The following is a 7,500-nucleotide window of genomic DNA, read 5'->3' as shown; positions in this document are numbered from 1 at the left end:
ACCTAACCACACAATTTCAAGAAGGCAGATGATGAAGCTACAGACTATTCAGAACCAAGCAGGCAAATGGATTCTGAATATCCGCTTTTCCTAAGTAGTCATCGCGCAAGAGATCCATACAAAACTAAGGATTGAGAGGATCAACAAGAGTCCATCAGCAAGCCCGAAGAAGAAGGAGAAGAATCCAAGATGAGGATGAGGAGCTCTACAATCGCCTAAACGTTGGTCCAGAAGGCACACATGCCTAGTGGCCCAAAAGCCTCACCAGAATCAATGGCATTGAAGAAGTTGAGGCAACATTCAAGGCATCAGGCACAGGAGACTGATGAATCTTTAAGTAGGTAACAACCAAAAGAAGACTAAGAAGGAACCAAGACAATACAAGAAATAACATTAGAAGAGGACCTGCATCAAGATCAAGACTTCCAAGATTTTTTTAACCCAGACCACAAGCTAACCCACAGGGCTCCACTTCAACGTCAAGCACAGCACATCATGCATAGCAGTGACAGGTGACGTGCGATGTCGTAGTGCAGCGTGGGCAGAGCTTTGGAATAAAATTTAAAAATTAAAAATTCTAATGAATAGCATGCTAGGTGTTCTGGTATCTGGCTGCCTCCCCGGGGGGGGGGGGGGTTGACCTAGGGTTTTGTTCAGCTGCTAAGGGCACAGATGCAAGCTATTTCCCTCACTTCTTTCCTCTGGTCTTAAAAACATTATCCTTTTTCTTAATTTTCCTTTTATCACTTGATCTCCTCACAAATTTAATTTCCAATCTCCCTCCAGCTCCCTTCATCACTTCCTCTTCACTTTACATACTTCCATTATCCAAGATAGTCATTGCTTGGTGTTCTGGTATCCTGACTGCCTCCCGAGGGGTTGACCCGTGGCTTTGTTCAGCTGCCAAGGGCGCACCTGCATTCTATCCTCCAACTTCCTTCTTTTGGCAGACCTAAAATAAAAAGTTGAATATTCTCTTCACTGTGCTTAACTTTCTATCTCTCACTTTATCTCCTCCCAAGTTTCATTTTCCCTATCTCTCCAGCTCCTTTAACCACTTCCTTTTCCACTTTTCACGCTTTAAAAAAAAGAAATAATAATAATGTTAAGGTTGAATAAATAAATGAATAATCCTTACCCTAACCCCAACCTACAATATCCAGAGCCCTTCCTCCCCACCCTCTTCCCAGAGATACCGTTCTGGAGCATTCTGGCACCCAGTGACCCCATCTGGCGATACTTGGCAACTGTTGTGAGGATACGGCGGCGCCATCCACGACCGCGAAGATTAAATATCCTCATTTTCTAAGGCATTATATTATATGTATATGGTCATATATAAATAAGACAATCCCCTACAAAAAGGAACCGCCTTGTCATGGCGCGGGGGCTTGAACTCCTTCCTGGACGAGCCCATTCTAGAACTAGCCAGTCTCTCCCTCCCGTTGAGGTGGTTTTCTAGCAGCTGATTCTCCGAGGAAGGACGACTAAGCATTCCTAGGTCCTGATCTAGTAGGTGGGATCACACCCCCCCTCCTGGTCCTCCCCCCAGGGGGGGCACACACCTGCCCACGTGTTTGCCGTGCGTGTCGCCCCTGCGCGCTGGGAGACGGGAGTCCTAGAGGTTGGGCGATGCCGTGGTTGAGTACGCCCTGCGGCTAGCAACACACCTCTTTGGTCCTCTTTTCCAGCAAGACGGGTGGCCTGATCTCGGCTCGATTAGGTCAATCGGCTGGTCTCCCATTTGAGCTAGGAAAGGGTCAAGCAGCCCGTTTTGCAGGCAATCGCATGTACTTGTGAGTGCCATTATCGCGAGGCGGGGGTTGCGTAGATCCTCCCACCACCCCTGTGGCTTCTGAGCATGGTCTCAGTGCACAGCTTCCCCTTGTTGGACACCGTGGTGGGTTGGGGCGTGGGAGGATGAATTGAACGTTTTTTTCTATGGCATCTATCACAAAAAAAAACTGACTGACCCCCACGTTGGCGAACCTGGAACAAAGATGACCAATGCTGCCACCTTGGAACCTTTTAAGGTCCTTGGTGACAAAAGAAGAAAGTTGGGAAAGGCTCTGGCGTTGGTTCAGAGAAAGCCTACCCAAGAGCCTCGGGCTGGACCCTCCAAACCAGCCCTTGGCATTGACAAGTCTCTGGTGTCCGTTCAGAAGACGAGTCACAATAAGAATGGAAGCCAGACAGGACCCTCCAACCCTGTTGGCCCCACTGCCAAAATTCCGGCGTCGGTTCGGAAGGCAGGCATTAAGCGTCCTCGGCCAGCTATGGACTCAGAGGACGAATCTGTAGCCCCGAGTCGTTTCCCCCAATTTAGGGTTCTCCCTAAGCCTGAGGGATTCGACAACGCTTATCAGATGGTACGGGCTCTGGAAACCCAGAGACAGTGCCGTCTGACGATTAGAATTGCCAGAGACAAAGGCATGATAATCATCCCCAAGGACCAGTCCACCCTCACCTTCTTGTACTTCCTGGATGGGCGGAAGGTGAGTCTGGCGGCCCTGACTTTTGAAGAGAGGAAGTCCAAGATGATGCTTCTTGGCTTCCCTCAGATGTATGACCTTGAGGTCATCACCGCCCATCCCAAGGTGGTAGGAGCTTCCCGACTTTCTAAAGGGAAGCACCCAACCAGGCAAGTCCTGGTCACCTTGAAGGGAGCCCCAGTTGCGTCCTTGGACCTTGGTAATTGGGATTCCTACAACCTCAGGACATATGTCCCAGACCCACTCCGTTGCTTCACGTGCCAGAAGTACGGACACCACCAGGCCACTTGCTCTGCAAAGCCAAAGTGTGGTGTCTGTAGTCAGGCACACAGCATGGAGGTGTGCCTCAATGTGCACAAAGACGGCAAGAGGGACACTACTGCCAAGTGTCCCAACTGCCACAAAAAGCACCACGCCTGGAGCCTCGGATGTTCCATTAGGAAAGAAGAGGCTCTTCGGCGGCAAGAGGTCGTTGCAAAACGACCAGACTTTGTTCCTGCCCCTCCAGGCACTTATGTCTGGGAGCAGAACAAAGGGGTAAGGGATCCCCCAACCCCTCCTAAGAGGAAGGAAGCACCGCCTAAAACGAAACCACCACCGGACACCACCAACACAAAGGAGTTTTCGGCCCTGGTGGATGTTCCAAGACGGGAAGAGACCCAGAAGGGGTCTGGGAACACATCAAAGGCCACCCCAAGAGCGGAGAGTCAAATTCTGTTTACAGAGAATGACTTGACGCTCCTGCTGATGGCAGTTGTCACAGCAGTTGCGACAGCATTGGGAAGGATCAGTGAAGAGACGGAGAAGGCAGTCAAGGTCACCGTGACGGCAATGACTCAGACTGTCACTGCCCTGAAAGCAAGGATGTAAGGCCCAAGGTCTCTACACCCAATCCAACTCAGGGTGAGACTCCTCTTCCCACAAACCCCCAGGACAAGAATTGTCTCCCTACCCAACCCACGGCCAAGACAGCTTTTCCCGGAGGAATGCCCTTCTCCACGCGATCGTGCGATCTCGGAACATTAACACTGTCATGCTCCAGGAGATTCTAACAGGAGACACTGTTCACTTCTCAGGATATCATCCCTTTGTGTTGCCCTCTAATGAAGGCACCAGAGGTTTGATTACCATGCATGGCGCCCCTGTGCACTGGGAGATGGGAGTCCTGGAGGTCGAGTGATGCCGTATATGAGTACGCCCTGTGTCTAGCAATATGCCTCTTTGGTCCTCTATCCCAGCAAGACGGATGTCAACTCGGTTAGGTCAAACGGCTGGTCTCTCTTTTGAGCTAAGCTAGGATCGAGCAGCCTATCTTTCAGGCAATCACATGGTCTTGCGAGTGCCATCAACGTGAGGCGGAGTTGTGTATATCCTCCCATCACCCCAGTGGCTTCTGAGCATGGCCTCAGTGCACAGCTTCCCTTTGTTGGAGCCCCTTGTGGGTGGGGGCATGGGTGGATGAATTGAACCACTAACATATGGCTACTTTTACCACTAAACCCTTGATTGATGACCCCAGCAAAAAAACAACCAATGCAGTCACCTTGGAGCCTTTCAAAGTCCTCGGTGACAAAAGTATAAAGATGGGTAAGGCTCTGGTGTAGGTTCAAAGAAAACCTGCCCAAGAACCTCGGGCTGGACCCTCCAAACCAGCCCCTGGCTCTGACAAGTCTCTGGTGTCGGTTCAGACAACGAGTCAAAATCAAAATGGAAGTCAGGCAGGACCCTCCAACCCTTTTGGCCCCACTGCCAAAACTTCAGCGTCGGTTTGGAGGACAAACAACAAGCGGCCTCGGAGGGCGAGTCTGTAGCCCCAAGTTGGAAGACAGCGCCGTCTGACGATTAGAATTAATAGAGACAATGGCGTGATAATCGTTCTGAGGGACCTAGCCACTCTCACCTTCCTTCAGGAGACAGACAAGCTCCTGGATGGGCAGTAAGTGATCCTGTAGGCTCTGACTCCCGAAGAGAGCTTCTTAGCTTCCCTCTGATGTATGATCTTGAGGTCATCACTGCTCATCTCAAGGTGGTGGGAGCTTCCCGACTCTCCAGGGATGCACCCATCCAGGCAAGCCCCAGTTGCATCCTTGAACCTTGGCAATTGGGGCTCCTACAGCCTCAGGATATACGTTTCAGACTCGCTCCGCTGCTTCACTAGCCAGATGTATGGGCACCACCAGGCCACTTGCTCTGCAAAGCCAAAGTGTGGTCTTTAGTCAGGCACACAGTACGGAGGTGTGCCTCAAAGCACACAAGGAGGGCAAGCAGGACACCACTGCAAAGTGTCTCAACTGCCACAAAAAGTACCATGCCTGGAGCCCCGGCTGTTCCATAAGGAAGGAAGAGGCTCTTCGGCGGCAAGAGGTCATTGCAAAACAACCAGACTTTGTTCCCACGCCTTCAGGCACTCATGTCTGGGAGCAGAACAAAGGGGTAAGGTCTCCCCCCCCCTCCTAAGAGGAAGGACGCACTCCCCCAAACGAAACCACCACCAGACACCTCCAATACAAAGGAGTTCCCAGTTTTGATGACAGTTCCAAGACAGAAACAGACCCAGAAGGGGTCTGGGAACACCATAAAGTTTATCCCAAGAGCGGAGAGACCAACTTGACGCTCCTGCTAACGACAGTCGTCACGGCAGTTGCAACAGCATTGGGGAGGACTAGTGAGGAAATGGAGAAGGCAGTCAAGGTCGCCATGACGGCAATGACTCAGACTGTCGTGGCCCTGAAGGAGAGGGAGATGAGTCCTATGGCCTCAACACCCACTGTCGATGGAAGGTGGACAGGGCCAACTGGCCAGGTGTCTCAGAACAAGTGACTTCTCACTTGACAATAATGTGGATATACTTGAGGCCAGACTAGTAAATGCCATAGACGTGGCAGCCTCAGTAACCATCCCTAAAACTCATCCGTGGTCCAGGTGTTTCAAAGACGCCTGGTACTACAATGATGAATTAAGGAGGTCAACCATAGAATCAATATGTGCAGAAGACACTTTGGCAGACAGAGAACCCCTAAGAACCACACTCTTTTGAGAAAGGCTCTCAGGGATGCTCAGGAAACTGCTAAGAGGGTAAAGCATGAAAAGTGGCTGGAGTGGTGTGAGTCCTTTGGCCACCAAACCTCCCTTTAAGAGCTGTAGAACCGTATCAAATGGGCCACAAATCGCTCAGCCCCCCAGACAGACCCACCATGACCCACGGTCGGAGGCAGAGTTGAGGGCATCCCAAAAGGAATTGCTTCTAGGCGGGTATGCCCTCATCATAGAAAAGGCGGTCGAGCCTGATGACGCAGATGCCATGTTCTCTGTGAGGGAATTACAGCAGACATATAAGACCAGTTCCTGGTCAGCCCCGGGTTTTCTACCTAGGACATGAAGGTGAGCTTGCATTCTTGCATCTCATCAACAAATCCTGGGAGACTTCCTCACTACTACAGTGCTGGAAGAGGGCTGACATAGTTCCCATCCCTAAACCAAAGGAGCCGTGACGGTAACACCCCATCTCTCTATTCAGCTATCTGGGAAAGATAGCAGTGAGAATGGTACTGAACCAGCTCTAATGGAAGTTGGGATCTTCACATGAACACCTACATGGGTTCACAAGGGGTAAGAGCACTGCTCACAGCATGGCCACCTTACTGAGCACTATCAGCAACACCAGCTGTCATTGTCTTCCTGGATCTGGAGAAGGCTTTTGAACTGGCGAGCCCGCTCGCCATTCAGGAGACTGCTTGCCTGGATTGGTGACTATTTTTGGAACAGAACTGCCAGAGTGAAGTTACAAGGCTACCTTTTCAGGTATTTGCCCCAGGAGAATGGCACTCTACAAGGGGGTCCTTAGCCCGCCTTTGTTTAACACCCTCATGTTAAGCATCCTCGACATTCAACTTCCAGTGGGGTGCAAGATCATTTCATATGCCGATAATCTTGCAATTATCTCTACTGGGAGATGAAATGAGAACCTAACCAGAAAGGCCCAGCGTTGTCTGGAACTAATGTTTGAGGAATGCCGCAGAGTCGGGCTTAAGATTTCAGCAGCCAAATCGAAGGCAATGGTGCGGAAACAAGATGTCCAAGACTGCGAGTCCGATGGTTAGAGCCAGATTGGGTTCACATCTTCCAATACTTGGGGGTATGGGTTGATGAGAACCTCACCTTCTGCTCTGAGATTAAATATCTCCTAGACCGGACCAAACCAAGACTCTGTCATGAGAGCTCTGTCAGGACGGCACTTAGGGGCTGGGCACCATGTACTAAGATCCTTTTAAGTGCACGCTGTCCGTCCCATTGTGGACTACGCCTCTGTCACCCTGATTATGGTCAAGCCTGGAGTCAGGAAAAGGCTTGACATCATACAAAATGAGGCCACCAGGATTATTCTGGGTGCCCCTGGGTGGACTAAGGTTACCAACCTCCTCTTGGAGGCAAATCGTTTCCCCCTGGACACTGGATCGATCAGATGGCGGCCCAGTTCTTTGCCAAAGTCCTACAGTCCCCACCGGACTCGCAGCTAAGACAGAAAGTGCAGTTCCTGCTTGCACAAAACCCTGAATTCTTTGCTAACAACACCTGGCATTCTCACACAGTCAGGGTGCTGATATGCTTTAAACTCAAGGAGACACTACTGGTTAAGGGCATGGACCTCCTTCACCCTGACTATGTCACAGCCCTGCCGTGGGCACGATCCTTGATAATTTTCTGCCATGAACTTGTCAAGGGGAAAGACACAGTGCTCACCGCCTATATTAAGGGATGAGGCGGAGAGGAATATCATAGTAATCATTCCGGGTAGTAAAACCTATTTCACGGATGGTTCTGTAGACCCCATCACCCACACTGCAGGCTCCGGTTTTGCAGCTAGGGGTATAACGAGAGCTATGCGGGTATCTGACAATGCTTCCTTGCTCCAGGTAGAGGCAGTCACTAATTTGGGAGCCCTAGCCCATGCAGCCCAGACGGACGGGCATGTTGTCATACATACAAATTCTAGGGCCGCCATTGACAG

This window comes from Penaeus japonicus, unplaced genomic scaffold (assembly GCF_977035675.1).
Source record: "Penaeus japonicus unplaced genomic scaffold, GWHDUDI00000001_assembly GWHDUDI00000007, whole genome shotgun sequence".
NCBI classification, from domain to species: domain Eukaryota; kingdom Metazoa; phylum Arthropoda; class Malacostraca; order Decapoda; family Penaeidae; genus Penaeus; species Penaeus japonicus.
Note: the sequence above shows the minus strand (reverse complement) of the source record.